This window comes from Capra hircus, chromosome 18 (assembly GCF_001704415.2).
Source record: "Capra hircus breed San Clemente chromosome 18, ASM170441v1, whole genome shotgun sequence".
Lineage (NCBI taxonomy): Eukaryota > Metazoa > Chordata > Mammalia > Artiodactyla > Bovidae > Capra > Capra hircus.
In genome coordinates, this window is record NC_030825.1 from 49,691,334 (window position 1) to 49,704,438 (window position 13,105).

The following is a 13,105-nucleotide window of genomic DNA, read 5'->3' on the forward strand; positions in this document are numbered from 1 at the left end:
ATCTATTTTTCCCCTAGAAATTCATGTGCAGGAGAATGGCACATGTATAGGGTACAAAAAGATGTATAACTAGCTTCTCCACTGCAATGCATTTGAAATAGAAAAGCAGCTGTTGTTTAGTCGCTAAATCGTGTTCCAACTCTCTTGCCTTTTTGTGACCCCATGGACTATAGCCTGCCAGGCTCCTCTGTTCATTCGATTTCCCTGGCAAGAATACTGGAGTGGATTGCCATTTCCTTCTCCAGGGAATCTTCTTGACCCAGGGATCGAACTCGCATTCCTGCATTGGCAGGTGGATTCTTTACCACTGAGGCACCAGGGAAGACTGGCAAAAGATAAAGTGAAAGTGAAGTCGCTCCGTCGTGTCCGATTCTTTGCGACCCCATGGACTGTAGCCTATCAGGCTCCTCCGTCCATGGGATTTTCCAGGCAAGAGTAAGGAACAGTCTAAATATCCCTCAGTAGGGGATTGGTTAAATAAGTCACCGTACTCCTAACAGCATTGACATGCAAGCATGAAAAAGGGATCTATCAGTAGCTCGCCGTGGCCACCAATGATGTTCATGTTGCTAAACCCAAAGTTCAGTCCTTGGTCCGCCAGCAGCATTTGACATGGTTGAGCACTTCATCCTTCCTTTTACCTCTGGCTTCCAGGACACTGTGTCTGTGGGCTCTCAGGCTCTCGAGTCTCAGTCCTGGTTCTCACCTCTTCCCGTTGATGTTCACAGCCAGTCTCACGGCCTTAAGCATCATTGATGAGCTGTTGGCTCCCAAATTTTTCTCCCCATGAACTCCAAAGTCTCTATCCAATTGCCTGTTTAACATCTCCAATGGAATAAGAGGCATCTCCAGATTAACGCATTAAAAAACCATTTCCTGATTTTCTTGCCCAGTTCTTTTGTCTCTTCCTTATCTCAGTGAAAGGCAACTTGTCTTTGCAGTTGCTCAAGCCCCAAAGCCTCGGAGTGAGTTGTCCTTGATTCTTCGGTTTCTGTCTCATCCTCTATCCAATCTGACATCAAATTCTCTCAGCTCTATTCTCAAAATCTATCCAAAATATGAGCACATCTCTCCACCTTCACTGCCCCCGAAACCTGGTCTTATTCACCCCTGTCTTCTGTCTGGACCATCTCAACAGCCTCCCCACTGGGTCTTCTTGCTTCTACTTGCTCCCTCCTTGTGTCCACCAGAGTTAATATAAATAGGCCCTTCCCAGGATGCATGCATGCTAAGTCACTTCAATCATGTCCCACTCTTTATGACCCCGTGGGCTGTGTAGCTTACCAGGCTCCTCTGTCCATGGGATCCTCCAGGCAAGAATACTGGAGTAGATTGCCATTTCCTTCTCCAGGGGATCTTCCTGAAGCAGGGAAGGAACCTGCATCTCCTGCATTAGCAGGCTGATTCTTTACCACCGAGGCACTAGGGAAAGACAGGATATGTCACAGCAAAACTTCAGAACTCAGGACAGAAAGATTTAATAAGATTTGGAAGGGTGGGAAGGTGACAGAAAATGGTGATGGAGATGATGGCGATATCAGTCAATTAAAATGGGAAGTTGAAGACATTTTCTCATGTGCAAGCTCTCAAAAATTTACACTCCTCATGAAGCTTCAGGATGAGCTCCACCAAAATGAGAACATCACCAGGAAGGAGGAAGAATCAGGATCCAAGACACAAGGAGCCTGATATAGGGCACAGGGAGGAGAATTCCCAGGATGACAGAAATCCCCACATGGCAGCTGAGTATCGCGGTTAGACATCTACCAGTCCGAACAGAACCATGTGACTCAAGGGACACTTGTGCTGATGAACTGTCACCACCAGTATGCCAATTGCCACTGTAGTTTGCTCTGATTTTTAACCTGAAGAGAGAATGGCTGGGTGAAGGCAAACCACATGCTCGTCTGTACTTGACTTGGTTCCATCATGATGGCTATCTTACTCTCGCTCCGTGATGGGATGTTGGGTCCACTGAGAATTCTCATTCCTCCCCCGATAAATGTACTGCAAGGCTCCCACACCTGAGAGCTTGTGGAAGGGCTGGGGCATTCTCGGAAGGCAAAGACACAGAGCTGACCACATGTCAGCCCTAACAGCTACACATACTGATGGTTAGTTGTGTGCCTTCTAAGATTTACCCATGTCCTCACCCACTGAATTCTCCAGAATGGGTTTTCATAGACTCTCAGAAAGCTGACACCAGATTACAACCTGGACACAGTTCCGCTCATCTTCTTCACTTATAAGGGCCGGTCTGCCCTTTCCTTACATAGACAAATGGTCCTTGCTCTCTCAATGTTTTTTTAAAAAACTCAACTATACAGTGTAAAATTTAGATTAGACATACAGTGGGGAAAATTGCGTAAAATCCAACTAAAGTCTGTAGTCTCGTTAATAATATTACACCAAAAGAAATGTCTTACTTTTGACAAATGTACCATGGTTTTATAAGATGCTAACCTTATTTAATTGAGGGGAAACTGGGAAAGCGGAATATGGGAACTGTTGTACCCTATTTGCAGCTTTTCTGTAAATCGAAAGTGATAAAGGGCTTCCTTGGTGGCTTAGTGGTAGAGAATCTGCCTGCCAATGCAGGAGATGATGGAGATGAGGGTTCGATCCCTGGGTTGGGAAGATCCCACGGAGTAGGAAATGGCAACCCACTCCAGTATTCTTGCCTGGAGAATCTCATGGACAGAAGAGCCTGGTGGGCTACAGTCCATGGGGTCGCAGAGTGTCGGACACGACTGAAGCAGCTGAGCACAGCACAGCATGTTTTATGAAACACAACAGAATACAATACCTGACTGCAATCTACTATCACCCGTAACGCTCCTAGTCAGGGGGAACCCACACATCACAGGCATTCAATTCTGTGTTCTCAGGAGAAACCCTTCCTTCCAAAACAGAGCCAAATCCCGAAAGGCTATTCCACTCAATAAGCATGAGTTTCACAAGTTTGTTGCTCCTTCTCATAGTATGACCATCTTTCTCATAGTATGACCCTCATATATAATAATAAGGATTTGTAAGATACTGTGAATCCTCAATTCAAGCTAACTCTGTTCGATGGCCTTCGGTCATTATTCAGAGTTTTTTTCTTTTTTCTTTTTTTTTTTTCAAGATGTATTTATTTTATTTTTAGCTACACTGGGTCTTTGCTACACCCAGGCTTTCTCTAGTTGGGGCAAGTGGAGGCTGTTCTTCATTGCGGTGCACAGGCTTCTCATTGCAGTGGCTTCTCTTGTTGCGGAGCACAGGCTCTAGTGTGTGGACTCAGTAGATGTGGAACACGAGCTTAGTCGCTCTGTGGCACGTGGAATCTTCCCGGGCCAGGGATCGAACCGGTGTCCCTCGCATTGCAAGGCAGATTCTTAACCACTAGACCACCAGGGAAGCCCATTAGTCAGAGGTTTTAACCTCAAGGTGAGCTTTATTCAAATCACTGTTCAGTGATCAACTCCAAAGTTTGCAAAAAAAACAAAATGTCTTTATGGTGGCTTACCCAGAGACAGGAAATTTATGCTTGGCTCTCCCCATTGCTGAAATGGGTATAATAAAATCCCTACCTCAACAGCCTTTAAAAAAAAATTTACTGAAGCATAGCTGATTTAAAATGTTGTGTTAGTTTCAGGTGGATAGCAAAGTGATTCAGTTATAATATACATATATTCATTCTTTTTCAGATTCTTTTCCCATGTAGGTTATTACAAAATATCAAGTAGAGTTTCCTGTGCTATACAGTAGGTCCTTGTTGGTTATCTATTTTATATATAGTAATGTGTGCATGTTAATCCCAAGGTCCTAAATTTCACAGCCCTTTTTTATAAGGATGTGTAAAGTGCTTAGAATGTTGTCCTGACACCCGCCGAGTGCTCCAGAAATGTTTTGTTTTTTATAAGACATATGAGAGTTTTTTTTAAAGCCAGTTTTAAATAACATATGCTTTCAGCTCTTATATAGTGACTTTAAAATCCTCCCTTTCCCTCAAAATGACTCTAATGGAAAATATAGCCAAACAACAGGAGGATAAATTGTTGGGCAAATACTAGCGAGAGCTCACATTTGTGGAGAGTTTTCTCCGTCCCAGGCCTCAATTCTGGATCTTGTGGCACCATTGATCCCATCCCATGATGGGACAGTATGAGGAGGTGCCACTGGCCTAGAGTTGAAACCTGAAATCCAGGATATGACAGCTCATGTCTTAGGCAGAGGGATGAATTTGAGACCGTGGAGTTCAGTGGTCAAGGCCCTGGAGGCAGAAGGCCCTGGGAATGAATCCCAGCTCTTCTCCTTTCTAAGTAAGTTGTTAGCTTACTTCTCTGAGCCTCAGTTTACTTTTCTAGAAAATGAGGATAGGGACTTACTTCCCTGATGATAGGAACCCACCTGCCAATGCAGGGGACACAGGTTTGATCCCTGGTCTGGGAAGATCTCACATGCCACGGGGCAACTAAACCCGAGAGCCACAACTGTACTGAAACTCATTTGCCGAGAGCCCACGCTCTGCAACAGCAGAGGCCACCGCAATGAGACACTCACATACTGCAGAGAAGGGTAGCCCCCCAATCGCTGCAACTAGAGAAAGCCCACCAAAGAAACGAAGACTCAGGGCAGTCAACACTAAATAAAATTTAAAAGTTAATTAAAAAAAAGAAAATGGGGATATGAGGAGATCTGTGAAATTCACATAATCACACTCATGGTAACTGACACATAGTGAGCTCCTAGCTGGCTGTCGCCATAATTACCAGGATGAAGCCCCAGGTGGGCGGGAGACGGAAGGTTAACAGAGAAGACGGGCGGGGAAGGGCAGGGAGTTGCCCTGGCTCTGTCCCAAGAAGCTTCCACATCTGAGGAGGTGAGTCACTCTTCCTTCCTGTGATAATCTGAGGCAGGGTGGCATCTCCGAGTAGCTGAGCTGTGCCCTCGGCATGCCCTTCACCTCTGATGGCTCTCAGGTCGCCTGACCCATGACATCACAGGCAGGATGAAACCATGACGGCCAAAGGTCAGGGAGAGAGGAGTGGTTCCCTGCTCATCTCTTGCTTCCAGTCTCTAATTCTCGGACTCATCATTTGCCAGGTTCCTCCTGGACGGTCACTGGCCATGGTGACCCCAGGTGAGGAAGGTGGTGGAAATAAAGCTTCAGTTCATGCTTTTGGTAATCAATAGGATTCATTCAAGGAGTCAATCATTTAACAATCTTTATTGTGCACCTACCGTGTGCCAGCCAGACAAAGTTCCTGTCTTTTAAAAATAGATATATTTATTTATTCAGCTGTGTTGAATCTTTGTTGCAGTGCGCCTGCGGCACATGGGACCTTAATTCCTCAACCTTGGATGGAAATTGCATTCCCGGCATTGCAAGGCAGATTCTTAACCACTGGAACACCAGGAAAGTCCCCAGTCCCTGCCTTTTTGAAGCTGACAGACTAGCAAGGAAGTTAGATAATAAACATAACACATAAGTAAATATTACAGACTGTTAGAAGGTGATGAAAGCCGTGTGAAAACATTGGGCAGGGTGGGCTTAGGACAGGGGTCAGCAAACTGTAGCACCCAAGTACAATCTAGCCTGTCATTTGCTTTTGTACAGTTCCCAAGCTAAGGGTGGTTTTTATATTTTTTAATGTGGCTCAAAAGGTAAAGAATCTGCCTGCAATGCAGGACACCTGGGTTTGATCCCTGTGTCGGGAAGATCCCCTGGAGAAGGAAATGGCAATGACTGAACGACTAACGATACAACTACTAATGTTTGGGAAAATGAAATCAAGAGAATATTTTGTCACAACACTTAAATCAAATATAATCCACTCCTTTTTTTTTTTTAAAGAGAATGTTTTTCTTTTTGGTTGTGTCTCACGGCTTGTGGGATCTTAATCTTAGTTCCCCAATCAGAGTTTGAACTTGCGCCCCCTGCATTGGAAGCCTGGAATCTTAACCACAGGCCCGCCAGGGAAGTCCCTGTGATATATAATATTTGCATGAAATTCACATTTCAATGTCCATGAATAAAATTCTATTGCAACATGGCCATGATCATTCAGTTACATATCGTCTGTGATTGCTTTTGTGTTATAACCAGAGTTGAGAAGCTATGATGCAGAGCATATTTCTACTGAAGCCTGAACTAGCATCTTCCCAGGTGGCCCACTGGTGAAGAATCTGCCTGCCAAGCAGGAGGCACGGGTTCTGTCCCCGGGTCAGGAAGACCCCCTGGAGAAGGGAATGGCAGCCCACTCCAGGATTCTTGTCTGGGAAACCCCCTGGAGAGAGGAGCCTGGTGGGTCACAGTGCACGGGGTCACCATAGAGTTGGACACGAGTGAGCGACTAAACAACAACCACAACCACCTTTACCGAAATTCTTCAGACTCCTGACTTAGGGGATCCAGAACGATGTGTGGAGGTGGACTGTTTTTTTCCATCAGAAACTCAAGGAGAACCTCACTGATAAGGTGACATTTGGGTCAAGTCTGGAGGTGGGAGGGAGGGAGTTACGTTGTTGTTCAGTCTCTCAGTCCTGTCCGACTCTTTGCGACCCGGGGACTGCAACACGCCAGGCTTGCCTGTCCTTCACTGTCTCCCAGAGTTGGCTCAGACTCATGCCCATAGAGTCAATGATGCCATCCAACCATCTCATCCTCTGTCATCCCCTTTTTCTGCTGCCTTCAATCTTTCCTAGCATCAGGGTCTTTTCAAATGAGTCAGTTCTTCACATCAGGTGGCCAAAGTATTGGAGCTTCAGCCTCAGCATCAGTCCTTCCAATGAATATTCAGGGTTGATTTCCTTTAGGATTGACTGGTTTGATCTCCTTGCTGTCCAAGGGACTCGCAACAGTCTTTTCCAGCAGGTGGGCATCAGGAAAAAATGTTCAAGGCAGAGAGAATAGCTGGTGCAAAGGCCCTGAGCTAAGAATGTGTCTGTTGTGCTCAAGGAACAGGACAGAAGCCTCTGTATCTGGAGGAGACTGAGCCAGGGCTGAGTAGCAGGAGATGAGGACAGAATGGTGACTGGGGCAGATGGTGTGGGATCGGCCACGGGGAGGACTCTGGGCAGGGGAGGACAGTGGCCTGGCTCAGGGGTTAACAAGGTCCCTGTGGTTGCATGTGGGGAAGACAGTGGAGACAGGACGGAAGCATGGAGACAAGAGATGGGGCTGCTAGGACAGCCCAGGAAGGAGCTGATGGGTAGCTGAGCTGCTGGGGAAGGGAGGGAAGTGGGCAGACCCTGGATAAAACTGAGGGTGGCATTGACAGTATTTCTCCATAGAGGATATCCTAACTGGGGAAGAGTCTCTCCTAAAAGCGTTCACATCCCAGGCTTTCACATTAGACGCATCAGGGTTTTAGTCCGAGCTTGACTATATACAGGCTGTATGATGTGGGGTAAATTGTTCAATCTCTCTTAGCCTCAGTTTCTCCACCTATAAAATGGGGCTAGAGGACTTCCCTGGTGGTCCAATGGTTAAGAATCCACCTCCAATGCAGAGGATACGGGTTTGATCCTTGGTTGGGGAACTAAGATCCCACACGCCATAGAGCAACTAAGCCGAAGACCCAGCACAGCCAAAGTGAAAATTAAAAATTTTAAAATGAGGTTAATAGCCAGGGTTCAGTATCAATGAGATTGTTTATGCAAAGCACTCAGTGTGATGCCTGCACATGGGGAGTGCTCCGTTTATATATGGCAGCTGTGATAATAAGGATCCTTCCCCAGGTGGGACCCCAAGACCTGTCTTCTCAGGTCCCTGTCCCTGAAGAGTATGCCACCCTCCTAGAAGGGAGCTGTCCCTCCATCAATCACCTCCTCTGGATCCCATAGGCCTCCTCTGCTTCCCACCAAGTCAGTGACCTGAAGGCCACGCAGTGAGTTGCCGAGCTTTGCCAAACCTCAGTTTTCCTATCTATAAAATGGGCCTCCTAGAGTCTGCATTACAGAGGATCAAATCATTACAGATCATCACATGAGCTATTTCCTAAGCAGGGCACCTGGCACATAGCAGTGTTCCTAGCAATTGCTGCTCTGTTTTCACCAAGATCATCAATAGCAATAGCTACATGGATCTCCCTCAAGTACTTTCCCAAAATTTATTATGAAAAATTTCAAACATACAAAAAATGTAAAAGAATTTTATAAGAAACCCACATATTCATCACCTAGATTCTACCATTAACATTTTACTACTCTTGCTTTATTGCACATCTATTGATTCATCAAACTATCTCCATCAGTCTACTTTATCTTTTATAATGAGTTGCAAAATCCTAAAATATTTCTATTAGGATTTCTGAGGACTCTGCTTACACCAAACACTACTTTTGATACTGTACTTAGTTCACTACAGCCACTCACTGGTCTAATTCTCAGCAATTCTCTAAAAGCATGTCAAGTATGCAGTATGTTATCCCCATTTTGCAGATGAGGACACTGAGGCACAGAGAGCCAAAGGGCTTAGAGCTACTGGATGTGGAAGTTGGATTTGAACCCTGGCCACCTGGCTCCAAACACCCGGTTTTTCATCCATTAATGCCATTTCTTTTCTCTGAAGAACAGGTGAATTTCACCACACAATGAAATATCACACAGTCATTATAAAAGAATGTTTAGAAGAGTCCAGTAAAATAACATTGGTATGTCAGATGATCGTGATTCAACTCAGATCCAGTGTCTAAGAAAAAAGGCTCCAACGAGGGACACCCGCTGTTACCAGCAGTAGCTTAAGGGTAAATGAACACTGTGTGATTAAATGAAATGCTTTTTTAATCATCACAGCTACTATTAATTGAGTTTTTTCTTTGTGCCTCACTCAGGCTCATTATAGGCTTTAGATGCTGTATCTTTCCAAGCACTTATGAAGCACCACCAAGCACCACTTCTCTCATGGTCCAGTGCTTAAAAGTTTGCCTTCCAATGTCGGGGGTGTGGTTCCATCCCTGTTTGGGGAGCTAAGACCCCACGTGGCTCAAGGCCAAAAAAAAAAAAAAAAAACCCAACCACCATGAAACAGAAGCAATGTTCTAACACATTCAATAAAGACTTTAAAAATGGTCCACATCATGCACCTGGAGTCTATTACACAAAGTGAAGTAAGTCAGAAAGAGAAAACCAACTATCATATATTAATACATATATATGGAATCTAGACTGCTGACAGTCCCGTGGACAGCAAGAAGATCAAACCAGTCAATTTTTAGGGAAATCAGTCCTGAATACCCATTGGAAGGACTGATGCTAAAGCTGAATCTCCAGTATTTTGGCCGTCTGATGCAAACGGCCAGCTCATTGGAAAAGTCACTGATGCTGGGAAAGATTGAGGGCAGAAGGAGAAGAGGGTGTCAGAGGATGAGATGGCTGAATGGCATCACCGATGCAATGGACACGAACTTGGGCAAACTTTGGGAGATGGTAAGGGACAGGGAGGCCTGGCATACTGCAGTCTATGGGGGTGCAAAGAATTGGTCACTCAGGGAATGAACTCAGGGAATGAACAACAACAACATGCAGTCCAGAAAAATGGTACTAATGAGCCTATACGCAGGGCAGCAATGGAAACGCAGACACAGTGAACAGGCTTTGGACACAGTGGGAGAAGGAGAAGATGGGACGAACTGGGAGAGCAGTGCTGAAGCATAACCATTGCCATAGGTAAAATAGACAGCCAGAGGGGATTTGCTGTATGACACAGGGAGCTCAAACCCGGTGCTCTGTGACAACATAGGGGGCCGGGTGGGGTGGAAGGTGGGAAGGAAACTCAAGGGGGAGAGGACATGTATATACCTATGGCTGGTTCATGTTGATGTATGGCAGAAACCAACACAATATTGTAAAGCAATTATCTTCCAACTAAAAATAAATTAAAAATTTAAAAACTGGTCCGCATTAAAAAAAATTTTTAAAAAAAGGAAGTAGCCATTGCTGAACCCATTTTAGAGATTAGGATGCTGAGACTAAGAGAAGAGTGGAACTAGTCCAAGGTTAACCCAGCCAAGAAATGGCAAAACCAGCATTCAAATCCAGGTTTGTCAGCTGAATTTGAGCTGGTTATCCTTTTCTGGCTCTTTCTACTTTCTTATTTTTCAGTAATAAGATGATTTACTTTCGAAAGGAAAGAATATTTTAGAAAGAAGTCCCCTTAAGAAAGCAGACTCATTTATCTTTATTTTATTAGCCATGTGTATTAGTTTTAAAATATTAACAACCCCACCTCACACCATACACAGAAATCAGTTCCAGATAGATTGCCAACCTAAATGTAATGCAAATGATAAAACTTTTGGAAAATAACAAGAGAATATCAATATGATTCAGAGACATGGGGATATAGCTTTATTTATTTATTTATTTTTATGTTGCAAAAAGCTTTATTGTTTCCATTTGGTCCAAGGCTTGAGAGAGGGCTTCAGGGTGTTAACAAGCTGCCTAGTGGCTGCAGAGAGGGGCTTCAGGCAGCCCTGATGTTAGGTGGGTTCTTCAATGGCCACTGGTCTCCAGAAGTTCCTAGTCGTCTGAAGGGTGAGCCTTTCGAAGAAATACTCGCCCAACCCAGCCTGGGGACCAGCCAGCCTGAGGAGGTTGGTCAGGTGGTCACCCATCTTCTTGATGAATTTCACTTCCTCATCTAGGAAGTGGTTCTCCAGGAAGTCACAGATGTGGGGGTCTCCGCGGGCAGAAGCCAGGCCATGCAGATCCAACAGGGCTTGATTCAGGTTCTTCTCTACGAGAAGGGCGGCTTCCATAGCGTCCTGGGTTTTACCCCACTCATCTTGAGATGGCTTCTGCACGTCCAGGAAGAGGGCGCGGCCGCCACGCTGGTTTTGCAGTTTCAAGAGACGCTCCACGCCCTTGCGCTTCTCTTTGGCCAATTCGCGAAAAAAGTGACCCACACCCTCCAAGGCCACATCGTCGCGGTCGAAATAGAAGCCCAGAGAGAGGTAGGTGTAGGAGGCCAGCAGTTACATGTTAACCAGGCAGTTGACGGTGGCCTCCACCTCGGTAGAATAATTCTGACGAATCTGGGAGCTCATGATTGGTAAGTAATAATGAGTTAAAAAATGGTGGCTGGTCCCGGTGATGGCAGACAGCTGAGTGGCTGACTTCGGAGGTTGCAACTGGAAAAAAGGTTGGAGGGTGGTCGGAGGCTGGAGCAAGGGGCTTCCCTGGGTCTGTTCCATCCAAGCACTGTTGAAGCAAGAGACAGATCCGCGGGGCTGCTGAGCACACTTCAGGGATATAGCTTTAATAGGATAAAAAAAAAAATCCATAAAGAAAAAGTTGAGAAATTGAGTGGTGCTAAAGTTAAGACTTTCTGTCCATTCAGTTCAGTTCAGTTCAGTCCCTCAGTCGTGTGTGACTCTTTGCGACCCCATGAATTGCAGCATGCCAGGCCTCCCTGTCCATCACCAAATCCCATTGAATTGAGTGATGCCATCTGTTGAGTCAGTGATGCCATCCAGCCATCTCATCCTCTGTCATCCCCTTCTCCTCCTGTCCCCAATCCCTCCCAGCATCAAAGTCTTTTCCAATGAGTCAACTCTTCACATGAGGTGGCCAAAGTACTGGAGTTTCAGCTTTAGCATCATTCCTTCCAAAGAATACCCAGGACTGATCTCCTTTAGGATGGACTGGTTGGATCTCCTTGCAGTCCAAGGGACTCTCAAGAGTCTTCTCCAACACCACAGTTCAAAAGCATCTAAAAAATGTCATTAAGAGAGTAAAAAGATGTGATTTCCCAGGTGGTCCAGTGGTTAAGACTTCATGTTCCAAATGCAGTGGGCTCAGGTTTAGTCCCTGGTCAAGGAGCTAGATCCCACATGCCGCAACTAAGACCCAGAACAGCAAAGAAAAAACCTAATTAAGAAAATGTATTAAAAAAAAGAGAGAGAGAGATTGTGTGTAAAAAGACAAGCCAAAGTAGAGAATGTTCATAGTTCATATAACTAACAAATGGCTGGTGTTCAGAATATATAAAGAGCGAATTCATTTTAAAAATAAACAACCCATAGAAAATTGTGCAAGACACATGAACAAACACATCAAGATAAAGGATATCCACAAGACCAGTATGCAAATGAAGAGATGGTTAATTTTAATTGCTCATCAGGGAAATGCAAATTAAAACTATTATGAGCTACCACTACAGATCAACCAGAATGGCTAAAAATAGAACACCTGACATGGCCAAGTGTTGGTGAGGATGTGGAACAATGGAAATGCTCCAACATGGCTGGAGGGAGGAGAATAAATTATTACAATCACTTTGGAAAACTCTTTGGTAGTATCTATCTATTATCTATGTATCTGTCTGTCTGTCTGTCTATCTCTATCTCCCATGAGCCAGCTAGTCTACTCCTGGATTCATACGCAAGAGAAATGTGTACATATGTTCACAATATACTGTAAATGTACTAGAGAAAATATGTACTAGAATGTTAAGAACAAATACCATTTGTAAGAGACAAAAAATGGACAGAACTCAAATTTCCATCTATAGTCAGTAAATAAATAAACTGTAGAGTATTCACAGGATGGAATGCTACTTGACCACAAGAAGGAATGGACTGTATGTATAGACCCAACCTGGCTAAATTCTGCAGTTGTAATGTTGAGAGCTGGCTTAAAACTCAACATTCAGAAAACTAAGATCGTGGCATCCAGTCCCATCACTTCATGGCAAATAGACAGGGAAACAATGGAAACAGTGAGAGACTTTATTTTCTTAAGCTCCAAAATCACTGCAGATGGTGACTGCAGCCATGAGATTAAAAGACACTTGCTCCTTGGAAGAAAAGCTATGACCAACCTAGAGAGCATATTAAAAAGCAGAGACATTACTTTGGCCAACAAAGGTCCATCTAGTCAAAGCAATGATTTTTCTAATAGTCATGTGTGGATGTGAGTGTTGGACCATAAAGAAAACTGAGCACTGAAGAATTGATGCTTTTGAACTGTGGTGTTGGAGGAGACTCTTTAGAGTCCCTTGGCCTGCAAGGAGATCCAACCAGTCCATCCTAAAGGAGATCAGTCCTGAATATTCGTTGGAAGGACTGATGGTGAAGCTGAAACTCCCATACTTTGGTCACCTGATGTGAAGAATTGA

General features: G+C 44.7%; 1 pseudogene; it reads right to left on the reverse strand.

Annotated features, from left to right (window-relative positions):
* On the reverse strand, nucleotides 10,389-11,055 carry LOC102181420 (annotated as a pseudogene).